The sequence below is a fragment of the Ambystoma mexicanum genome, chromosome 7p, assembly GCF_040938575.1.
Source record: "Ambystoma mexicanum isolate Mex_15411 chromosome 7p, UKY_AmexF1_1, whole genome shotgun sequence".
NCBI lineage: Eukaryota > Metazoa > Chordata > Amphibia > Caudata > Ambystomatidae > Ambystoma > Ambystoma mexicanum.
Window position 1 is genome coordinate 219,495,251 of NC_090939.1, and position 12,333 is coordinate 219,507,583.

General features: G+C 46.2%; 1 protein-coding gene across 4 annotated transcripts in view; it reads left to right on the forward strand.

Annotated features, from left to right (window-relative positions):
* VPS26C (VPS26 endosomal protein sorting factor C) overlaps positions 1 to 12,333 on the forward strand; it is a 641,087-nt gene that overhangs the window by 181,413 nt on the left and 447,341 nt on the right. The gene's annotated exons all lie outside the window — the stretch shown is intronic.

The following is a 12,333-nucleotide window of genomic DNA, read 5'->3' on the forward strand; positions in this document are numbered from 1 at the left end:
GGGTTTTAGGACCCCTGCCATGGGTTCCTTTGGTAACCCAAGTCACACTCTGGTCTGATTGGCTAAGGGGACTGGCCTTGCCAGGCCAGCCACCCTGCTGTGTGAATGGGGGGGAAAACTGCTTAAAAAGCAGGTCTCTGGGACTGGAAGAGCAGAGTTGCCACTGGAATGAAAGAACCAACGAGGAACTGGAAGATGAGGACCCCTACAACAACTGAACCGCCTGATGAAGCCCTGCTGCAGGTCCGAATCTCCAGAATCCTATGACAGAGAAGATCCTCAAGGAAACGTCTTCCCTTGAGCTGGTGGGACCAACCAATTCACCCAACACTGCAAGCCAGTACCCCTCCTCTGGTCGAATTCGCTGTACAGAGCTACAGTGGGCCGGATAGCCAGGAAGGTCGGACCCTGCTTGGGTTTTAAGGAGCGCACCTTTTATCCGTTGTTTTGCTCTGCTGCTGGTTTCTTCACTGGGTAGTGCAGGGCCCTCCAGTCTTCCTGCTTCTGATGTGTCCGACAGTCGCTTCAGGAACCGTGAGCCTGCAGGAACTATTAGGAACTTCTGCCTCAGCTACAGCTCCCTCTCCGTTTTAAGGTACTGTGCAAATCTGGTTGTGCGTTTCGTTCAGCCGCGGTGCAAGTGTTTCAAATATTTCTCCAATCCAAGGGCTTGTCCTTCTCTTCTCTTTGAACTAACATTTCTACCAACCAACCTCATCCGGAAACCGTGCCATGAACTTTACCGCAAACTACCCTGAACTGTATTATCTTGAGCAAAAGTCTTTTGAACCATCCTTTTCTATCTGATTTTACCATTGTAGTCTCTCTTGTTCGACTGCCCTGCGTACGTACTTGTTGGTGTGATTCAATTTCTGTTAACTTCTCTCTTTCCCTCCCTTTTAAATTGCTGGTGTGCCATTTTATTCCCACTTCATTTTGTGAGCTTAACTTGTCTGGAATTTAAGGGAAGTGGTGTGGTGTATGTATGTATTTGTATGTATTTAATTTTTGTATAGCGCCGGTAGCCCGCGGGCATCAGGGCGCTTGTACATAAAACACTGGTACTGCAAGACAGACAACAAGTGTGAGACGGACGATGAGTACAAATAGCTATTGCGTAACGAAATCCCTGAAAGATGTCCTTCGCCCAAGTTCTCATCTAAAGAGGTGTGTCTTCAGCATCTTCCTAAAAGCGGAGTGATTAACTTCAGACCTAAGGGATTCGGGGACGCTGTTCCACAGTTTAGGAGCCAGCACAAGAAAGGATCTGCCCAGCCCAGTTTTTAGCTTAAACTTGGGCACGTGCAAGAGGCATTTTCCACCCGAGCGTAGGTTTCTGCTGGGGTTGTAGGGCACTATATGAGTTTTCAAGTAGGCAGGCGCTGTGCCATAAAGGCACTTGTGTACCAGGCAAAGAGCTTTGAACTTGATGCGCTCTTCTACTTTGAGCCAGTGCAGAGCAAGCCTCTCTTCAGTAACATGGTCTTTCCTTTTCAGATTTTTCACTAATCTGACCGCGTTGTTCTGGATCACCTGACAACTAGATAGATCCTTGGATGCGGCCCCCAACAGCAGGGCATTCCCGTAGTCGAGCCGTGAGAGAATAATGGCTCTGGCTATCGTTGCCCTGTTTTCCTCATTAAGCAGTGGTTTAATTGCTTTCATAAGCCTGAGATAGTATGCTAAGTTTTTTTGGAGGAAATTAGTCTGGGCGTGAGAGTCGACCACTGAATCGACCATCATACCCAGAGTCTTCACCTTGGGAACCACCTGGATAGTGGCGTTTTTAATTTGGAAAAAGTTGTACTCTGCCCCTAGTTTTTCCAACTGACGACTGGAGCCGAACAACATCAGTTCGGTTTTAGAGTCGTTCAGGCACATCCAGTTTGCCTGCATCCAGTCGTCAATTAACTTGTAAACCCTGGTGAGCACTTCACTGTCCGTGGCATGATTCCTACCCCCCAACTCCAATATGAGTTGGGTGTCATCTGCGTAATTTGTAAATGACACTCCGGCTTTCACCAGAAGGCTACACAAAGTGCGCATATATATGTTGAAAAGCATTGGAGATAGGCTAGCCCCTTGAGGCACTCCAAATAAGATGTCACATGGTTCGGAGAAACTGCTACCCCAATGTACTCTCACTTGGCGGTTGGAAAGAAAGGATAGGAGCCAATCGATAGCTCCCTCCGAGCAACCAACGTTCTCCCCAAGCGCCTTGATGAGAAGGTGGTGATCCACCAAATCAAACGGTGCACTAAGGTCTAAAAGCATCAGCATCCCCAATTTGTTATCGTCCAGCAGAGTCAACATCTGATTCTGCAAGTCTAGCATAGCTGTTTCAGTGCTGTGGGATGCTCTAAAGCCGGATTGTTGCTGGTGCAAATCTCCTGGTTCTCTACAAAGTGTTGGAGTTGCTGTTTAGCTACCTTATCCAACAGTTTGAGAACAAAATTCGAGTTGGTTATGGGAGGAAGATTTGCGGGATCCTTGGGATCTAGTCCCGCTTTTTAACAAGTGGGGTGATAGTGACTCTCTTCAGATCTTTAGGCACCATGCCCTCATGAAATGAGGCATTCACTATTCTCCGGAGGATGGGAGCAAATATATCCTTGTGTAGAAGAATAATACCAGGGGGCAGGATATTTTCTGCGCAGGTGGTAGGTTTCATATTTTTCATCACCTCTAGCATCTCTGCTTCTGAGATAGGGTCGAATTTAAAAAGTTGTTCTCTGACAGATACTTTCCCTTTGGTGGGGCAGATCTCCTGATTTGAGGAAGTTCTGGCCTTAATAATGTTTTGTCTCGCCTTTTCCGTTTTGGCTTGGAATGCATTGAGCACTGTATTACAGTCCTCCTCAGATGGCGTGAATGGGGGAGTAAGAGATGCAGGTTTTTCTATACTCTTCAAAATATTGAAGAGTTTGCTTGTATTGTTATCAGCATGCTCAATTTCCGCGTTAAAGAAATTAGCCTTGGCTGACTTAATTTTCACTTTATATTCCCTATCCTTCCTTTTCCAGCTCGCTTTACTATCTGCCGATTTATCTGTGACCCATTTTCTTTCCAAAGTCCATTTTTCCTTCTTCAATAAAAGAAGCTCTGGTGTGTACCATTTTTGGTGGTTACTGTTCCTCCTAGTTAGCTTGGTGGTGAGCGGCGCCACGGTTTCTACTAACTCATGTAAGTGTTTGTTATATTCGTCTAGCAATTCGGCACATGAGTCCTGATCCTGAAAGGAGCACAGAATTTTCTCCAAGCAAGGCTTTAGCTGGAGTTCATTTAGATTTTTAAAATTTCTGATTGCTGCCTTAATGTGAGGGTTATGCTTATGTGCATAGCAGGGCAGCTTTAGGTTGGCCGATATCAAATAATGATCACTCCAAATGCAGGGAGTGGTGCTACAGTTTTGTAAAGAGATGTTGTGACCACACAGCCAGTCCAACTGGTTGCCCTGGGGGGTAGTGGGATCTTTATTAAGGACTATGAAGTCAAGATTATTCAGAGCTTTTTCCAATGCTATAGCCCCTTTGTCCTTGTCGCCAAAGGTTCCAGTCTCCCATAGCAACCGTAGACGCGTTGACGGATCTCAAAGTGTTTAAGTGAGAGGAAAGTTCCAGTGAGAAGTCTGAGACCAATGATGGTGGTCTATAGATAGCTATCAAGTTGAGACAATTGTTGGGGGAGAAAATCAGTTTGAGGTGTAGTGCTTCGCACCCGCTAAAACCTACAGATACCTTAAAAAGTTTGAGGCTGTTTTTGGCAATAATTGCTACCCCACCTCCCCTACCCTGTACTCTGTTGTCGTAGTAAATAGTGTAATCTGCTGGAATGGCCTGCTCACATGTAGGCCCTACTGGGTCTTTGAGCCAGGTTTCTGTTATGCAGAGTATATCGAAATTATTGGAGGATATCATGTCTTTGATGTCGATAGCGTGTTTGGTTAGGGAGCGTGTATTGAGAAGACCAATGTTCAGGCACATCCACTTCTCCATACCATCCCTAAGGGTGTCAACAGAAGAGTTCCCCTCCCTCTCATGGCTAGTGGCCTCCTCCCCCCTCCCTCAGGCTCACTTGTGTGTCTACAATTGGTGCCTGCATGTCTCTCGCCCCCGCTTACCAAGGCACTAGGGCACCAGGTGAACTCGAGAATCCCGTGGGACGGGTAGAGGAAGATTATGGTCCCAACTCAGAGTTGCACCGAGTGCCGATACGTCCGGCCATGGACCGGCACAGACCGGCTTGCCCCCTTCGAGCCGGCGCATTCGTGCCGAGTTTAAACGGATAAGGCAGCCGAAAACTACAAGGCTGCTGGGAAGTGTAGTTCCACTACCCAGATAGCACGAGTAGGGAAACAATCAGGTTGCAGTCAAACTGCGCAAGGATAAAACAAGTACTGGCACGTAATCAGCAAGCACACTGTTAAAAATATATGTGTGAATTCTTTAAAAGCAAAACTAAAATTACCAGATGCGACGAAATACGGCAGCGTTTAAAATAAAGATCCTTTAAAAAACAAGAGTATTAAGAGTGTGATTTTTAGACTGCTTATAATGGTGTAATGTTATACAACTGAAGAGTGAAGTAAATGTATATTCTTTTACTTGAAAACCTTGAGTCAGTATTTGCCTGAATCGTAGTAATTGCTGTCCTTTGTGTAACTATTTGATACTGCTCACTTACTCTTGAGATAAGTCTGGCTGCTCAGCTACTGCTACCACTTTAACTGTGTAGTACAGGCTTGTAACAAAGGTGAAATTGTACTGTCACTTGTAGTCTTAATTGTGTGTGGTGTTCCCAAAGGGTACTGCATATAATTCTTCCTAACAATGGCTCAGGAGTAAGTATAATCTTCCTACCTAAGTAGCTGGTGATGATACCTGCATTGGGGATTGTGGCAAGTTTACATGACATATAGCATTCTTCGTAGATCTTTTTCAAGGTCTCTTTTGTGGGAAGATCATATAACTCTTTTGTACACACTGAATCCCATGGTTGTTTAAGGCCCAGTCATCTTGAACACTTGTAGATGCACTTGAACCAAGGGAGATTTTGTACACCCATTTGCGTTAACACATCTGTATAAACTACTCTATAGGGCTCTGGGATCTCGCTCATCCACAGTTTTTGCCAGAAGAAAAGCGGTCCAAGGCCTGCTTCAAGCTAATTCCCTGGTTCCCAAATTCCAATTCCAGTGGGTGAAGAGTTGTACTCCTAGGAAGAAAAAGGAAATAAAAATACCACCACAGGAGGCGTGAGGGAACAAAACCACAAGCAATCCCTCCAAAAGGTTAACTACCTTTTAATAATCAAATAACAAAATGGTTGTGGGTGACAATATCTGTTTGTAGGAGAAGGCCCTTCTAGCCAAACAGTCAAAGGAAAAAGTCAAACTGTGCAAGTCCGATTCAAAACATCACATATTTTATTATCACATCATTTAAAAAAAAAAAACATTTTCTTATATAGATTTCATAGATCCAAGTGTAACTGCAGCTGGGGAGCAGGTGTAAGTGGATCTAGGTCACCTGGCCTAGGCCCCGCCCACCTGGTGCCTTCCTGCTTGCTGCTCTTTTTCACCACTTAGCAAACCCCGCCCACCTGGTGCCTTCCTGCTTGCTGCTCTTTTTCACGATTTAGCAAGCCCCGCCCACCTGGTGCCTTCCTGCTTGCCGCTCTTTTCCCTACTTAAGGAGCCCTCCAGCCTCTTTTCCTTTGCAGCTGGGGAGAAGGTCTAAGTAGATCTAGGTCACCTGGCCTAAGCACCACCCACCTTCTTAGCCCTGCCTCTTCCTTCCTGCTCTTAACTCTTAGATCAAGGGCATCACTCGCGTCCAAAGAGAAGGGCAGTCAAAGAAAATGGCAATTCCTGTTTGGACCCGTTCGGACGAGGAGGATCCAGGATTCGACCCCCTGCTAAGACAGCAGGTAAGCATACACCAACATGTGTTTACACCCTCTGTCCCCACAGGCCATCCCCACTCTCTCTGCCCCCTGTGTTGTTCCCTTGTGCCCCCCCTTCCTGCACACAGGAGCCTGTCCTGATACATTCTGGTTTCACCATCACTGTCTTGTGACCAATGCTGGATTTTACTTTTATGGAATTCATTGATTCACAGTGTGTCACCCTTTCTCAACTCTCATGCTGGACTTCCTTTGCATCATGTACTCATGGTGGCCTGAATCATGTTGTTCCCATCTTCATCTTGTATCCTGGCTTGGAACATTATGTGTTATTACTGACTTCTGCAGTTGTATTCGTTCTCCCCCTCGTGCTTCTCCACTCTTTTTGACTGCTTACTCTCTGGTCTCTCCTCCCCTCCCCTCTCCCTTTTCCTATCTCCTCCCCACCTCCCCTTAGTTTCTTCTATGCACTTACTCTATCAGAATTGTCCCTGGACCAAGTATGATGGCAACCTCTTCTGTCCCTCCCCCATCCCCTTACTGGTCCCCACCGCCTCCCTCTAGCACTATCTGAAACATTGTCAGGCCTAGTACGATAGTAGCTTGTTTTGTTTCTCCCCTCCCTTTCTGCACCCCTCTCCCACACCTTTTGTTTTCCTCCGGCTCTACCAGAAATGTTGTCGGGCCTAGTACGGTAGTTGCCTGTCTGTTTCCATTTCCTTCCCACTCACCCCCTCCCTTCCTTATCTATGTCTTCGCACTTGCACCATCTGAAATGTCGTCAGGCCGAGTACGATAGTTAATTTCACATCCTTACTGTTCATGGCCTGCAAGAATGTTGTATTTTCCCTTGTTCCTGCCCTTGCCTTGAAGCTCTTTGAAACACATTGTGTATAGGTGCTATATAAATAAACTAACATATAACAGTACAAGGAAACTAGTGCAGTGGGAATGGACAAACGGTTCCCATAGTTTTTCAATAAAGTTCCTCGTGCTGTGCAAATCTCAAACACTACTCAAACACACCATTCATACTGGTTATATCACAATCATACCGGTTCATAAAACATACTAAAACCCAACATGTTTCTTTCATATGATTATTGATTTACAAATACAAGGACATTCTTCAGGGGCTACTTGTTTCAACAAAAAACGATTGTTCAACTTTCAAAGTGCAACCAAAAAATCGATTTTGGTAGAATGTGCTGAACAACACAAATTGTATTCAGCTCTTAGTCCTTCAAACGTCAGCGTCACCTTTATCTTGACTAGAGCGAAGAATCTTCCCCTACAACAGAATGAACATTGGCAATCAATTACCATATGCGAGTGAGGTTCAATCTCATCGCGTCAAGCTCCTTTTATGGAGGATGACGGTGCATCTAAATTACACTTCTAAAGATTGTGTGCAAATGAGTCGAATACCTTAAAGAGCATGGACTATGTCTGCGCTATATGACACATGTGATAGGTCTATGCCGACTCCAGAGAGTCTAATCTCTTATATCTAACTTGGAGCATTGACAAAAGCTACAGCACCAACGAGGTAACTTCAGCTTAAACACATCATAAAGCCATTTTACCATTGCGTGCCGAAATCATTAAATGTCTGTGGGTAGTTAGAACCGACATTGAGGTAGACCAAATGTATGCTCGCCACGTCTTGAATTAGAGCATGCCGTGGTGCGACGAAAACTGTGTGGATACAAAGAACAGATGTTACCTGAAGTGTTTACTCAGCGTATACATCAAGGCCGACATGTGATACATAGAGGACAAACATTGTTGTGTAAGGGCGGTATCGCGCCACAAATCATCTTACCCGACTTGCTCTATCAGTATCCAAATCAGCAAATGTTAATTTCAAGTGATCCAGTCCATAATTCGAACAAGCGTTGGTAAATTACTTGTGTGTCAAGAAGATGTGACGGGCTGCGCCTGAAAAGCATGTAAATAGAATATCATAAAGAAGGGTCAGAAACAACCTCTCCTACATAATTGTCACTGAATACAACTAGTGACTAGATGAACCCACTAGCGTTTGTGTAGCTTTGAGAAGGGCGCATAGTACCTGCTCAGTCAGAAAGCAACGTAGAGACAGGGTGTCTTTGAAAAAAAGATGACGTCAGCCGTGCTAAAATAGGGGTGGCGCGACCTCGTAGACCATCGGTCAATAAACAGTCTTGGACGGTTCCTTCTACCATCAACAATGGTAATATCTGGGGTTGTAAGTATCTAAATATGCAGAAAGAAAGCGGAAAACGGCATGAATTAAACGAAGCAAATGAAGCATCGAAAACCTGAGAAAAATGCCTGGATATCTATGTTGTCAGTCATTCTACGTCCATGATGCTTACCGAATTTGCCGTAGTCTCGTTGTGAAAATCTTGTATCTCGTCCTTCTTCGAACGTTTGAAGGCTTGTCAGTTTGCGTTGACCCTATTTGAATGTGGCGCTGTAACGTCTGAGCCATGTTCTGATAGGTTGCTGTTGGGAGTGAAAACTCCTGCATGCATAATTCCCATCAGGGTTGACGTCAGTCTTATTTGAATATGGCGCTGCAGCGTCAGAGCCCTATCCTGCTAGGATGCCGTGGGAGTGTAACCCCCGGCATGCATTATTTGTGGTCACCAGTTCTATTCTGTGTTCTAGTGTGTCACGCCGCTTCCCCCTTAGAGGACCCGTGACCAGAATTAAGTGGTAGGAGGAATGATGCACGAGTTGAAATAGGGACTTGATCTGACTGTGTACGGAATGTTGCATGGCCTGTCAAAATAACTGGTCAATTCTACTTAGCCTACCAATCGAGTCAGAGAAATCAGAAACGTCATCAGTCGTTCGCAAGGTCATTGCACTGTCAGATCTTATCAAACTGCCCATTCTATTTTCTCATTAAGCCCCTCTGCACGCTTTTTGTCAGAAAAATTAACTGTTGTTCCTTTTTCAGGAGTGTTTTTTTATCACAGTTACTGTCCATGCTGGGTCTGAACTTGTATATGATAGACCATTTCAGGTCTTCTGGTTTATGAACCCTCTATCCAGTGGTCCACCAACAGAGCGTTCTGTGTGAGTTTTCTGAGGCAGCTCCTGTGTTTCTCCAGTCAGTGGCTGGCCCCACCCACTGTTTAGGTAACACCCATGATCAAATGTTTTCCCCTTCGTCTCTTGTTGCTACTTGTGCTCGTCTGCCCGTTCTGTGGTTAGATCATGTAATTATTCTTTTTTTTGGTTAACTCCCCTCTCATTTCTTGCCTTCCAGTATTACCCAGTCCTCCTAAAAGGCACTGGGGTAAGATTAAACACTCAGACATCACCTTGGCTATTGCTCAACGGCAGCCAGGGGGTGCCCTCCGCAATTTTCAGACTCTTGCTCTGGCCATGTCCCCCGCAGCTGACTCACTGGCACCTCTTTAAGTCTGTAAACCATGTGCCCATCCCTCTGAGCTGTGTTTTTCAGCCGATTTGGCTATGTTGGGGTTTGCCCGTAGGTAAGCTGAATGCAAGTGGCGCATTTCTTACCGCGCTTCATCCCGTCTCCATCTCCGTCAGGCTACCACCTCCTACCAGTTGGCTGTTACGCAAGCCAAGTGTGCGTTTCTTGCATCCCGTTTGGAAGCCTCCGTCAACTCCTCTAAGGAGCTATTCAAGGTAGTTTGTTCCCTCTCTTCACCTACTGTCCCCCATCTGGTGGCCCCTTCTCAAAGGCTTTGTGATTCTTTGTCCACCTACTTCGATCTCTACCATCTGTCAGAAATCCCCGGACACCGCCGCCCCGTCTCCGCTCCCTGTGGCACAGGTGTCCCCAGCTTGTCGTAATTGGGCTGGTCCTCTTTTTCAATTTTCTCTGCGTCTGTCGTGGTCACGCTTGCTCTCAAGTTGGCCTCTCCGGCCGATCCTATTGCACTTAGTATCCTGAAAGATTTCTGCCCTAGCATCTTGCACCTTCTTACCGCTGCCATTAATGCTTCTTTTGCGTCAGCTCACATCCCCAACTATTACTCTCCTCACCTTTTCTATGAAGCTCCTAGAAGCTCTGGTCAATCTGCTTCTCTGGTCTTTTCTAGAGGACTCTGGGTGCCTCGACCCTTTCCAAACCGGATTTCTGACTGGCCGGGAAACTGAATCGGTCCTGATGGCAGTGGCTGATGATCTGGCCCAGATCAGGCATCAGCTGCTGGATCTCTCTGCAGCTTTTGACACTGTGGACCATGACATTCTGCTTGAGAGATTGTCCTCTGCCGGTTTCTCGGGCCCCGATCCTGGATTGGTTCGCTTCATTTTGTACTGGTCAGTTTCAGTCCATTTCTCTTCCTACTTTATTTCTGCTGTTAAACCTCTCACATGCGGGGTCCCTCAAGGTTCTTCTCTTTCTCCTCTTGTCTTTAATCTTTACATTTAGCCCCTCGCTCACCTGATTCACTGTTTTGGTTTTCGGTGTTTCTCTTACGCTGACAATACTCAGATTCTGGTGCGGCAAGACTTATCCCTTCCTGCCTCCGCTGAACGCTGCCGTTCCTGCCTTCTGGCAATACACCTCTGAATGCGCAGGAACTGACTTTGCCTTAATGGTGATAAAACTGAGGTGTTGGTTCTTCTCCGGCTTCCTCCGGCTGGTCTTCTGCTTTTTGGCCAACTGAATGTGGTCCTCTGCCCATGCCTCCTTCTGTCGTCAAGAGCTTGGGGGGCAGAGGGGTCAAGCTTTTCGACTCTCTTTCTATGCAGAACCAGATCAGTGTGGTCTGTCAATCGGTTCATTTCAAACTCTGCATACTGTGGAAAGTCCCCCACTATCTTCCTATTCATCTTCGATCACCGGTCGTGTCCTCCCTCAAGCCCGGTTCTCTATACTACTGCAATGCACTGAATCTGGCGCAGCCGGTTTACCTTCTTCAGTAGCTGCAAATGCTGCAAAATTCTGCAGCCTGATTAACAGTGGGGGCTACTCACATCTGCTCGATTACCTACCCCGATTCTGTTCAAATTCAAGGCCCTCTGTGTGGCCCACCGAGCTTTCCACGGTAGAGAGTCAGACGTTTTGCAGGTAAATTCCGACCTTATACTCCCGCTCAGCCCCTGTGCTCTGCTTCTTCCCTGATGATCACTGTCTCCTGCTTCAAGTTGTTCGTGTGGGTGACCATTCTTTCTCAGTTGCAGCAGCCTTCCGGTGGAACGCCATGCCTTTGTCATTGCGTGCCATGGAGGATCATCTCTTTTTTCGCCGCGCCTTCAAGACCCATCTTTTCACAGTCTAACTTTGGCTCTTTTTTACATCCCAGGTTTTCCTTTCCTTTTTCTTTTTGTCTAGTCCCTTGACCTTGTAGCACCATGATGCCCTAGCTGGTTTAGGTGTGCTTTATACATTGTTTTTACATTACATTACATACATTATGGCTTATTGTAAGGGTTCCCTCCCACTACCCACAAAACCTACTGATAACCTCTTACAATATCATGTGAGAAGATGACCAAGAATTGCCCAACATTTCCATGCATACAAGAATACTTAGGTAAGGAGGCTGAATGGAGTAATGGGGATCCATGAGGCTGAGAAGTGCAGAACGAGATCTAGTTATTATGAGCGTGTGATGGGTGTGGGGACATTTAAAAGGCAGAACCTGAATGGAGCTAGGGAGCACTACTTGGGGAAGCAGTATCTTCAGGGCATTGACTGAGGGAATAGTGAACCGCTGAAAAGAAGTCTGCGTAGCCAGCGGCTCCAGGGGAAGGCTGCAGGAAACTGTTTACCGCACTGGGATCACACCAGAAGAAGGCAAGTCTGGTTGGCGGCCACGGGAGCTGAAGAGGTGCCCCTACACTGCCCGTACACAGACAAGAGTTCAGCAAGCAGGCGGGAGCAGCAAAGGACATGGAAGCCGGCGGGTGAAGCGAGTGAGCCTGCGAGATGGATGAAACCAAAGAACGCCACAGAAAGCCGGTGTGTCCTAAGGAGGGAGATTGGGACACTGAGGTGCTTCGGCAACGCTACCACAGAAAATATAATGACAGTGAAGTAAATGAAAGAGAATGAGATTCAATATTACCAAAACAGAAATAAAAGAGATGAATGTAACAAAGCCAAGTTTGCAAGTGTGTAAAGGAAATCACTTGAAAGCCCTGGCAGGAGAGTATACTAGGCCAAAGTCAAGTTTTCAAGTGTGTAAAACAAATCCCGTAAAGAAGCCATGGCAAAGGAATACCAGGCAAAATTCAAGACTGTGAGCGAAGTTAAATTGAAGTAGAAAAGAGAGCACACCAGTAGTCCTGCAAACCTGGGACTAGCATCTAAGTTGAGTTGAAAACACAGTATTGTATTTTGTGTGTTGACCAGAGAACTCCAAGGAAGATTTATACCCTTAGGAGTCTTGAAGTCTCTTGAAGAGAAACCTGGGGAAGGGAGCCAGTCGGAACCTTTGTGTTGTAGTACAG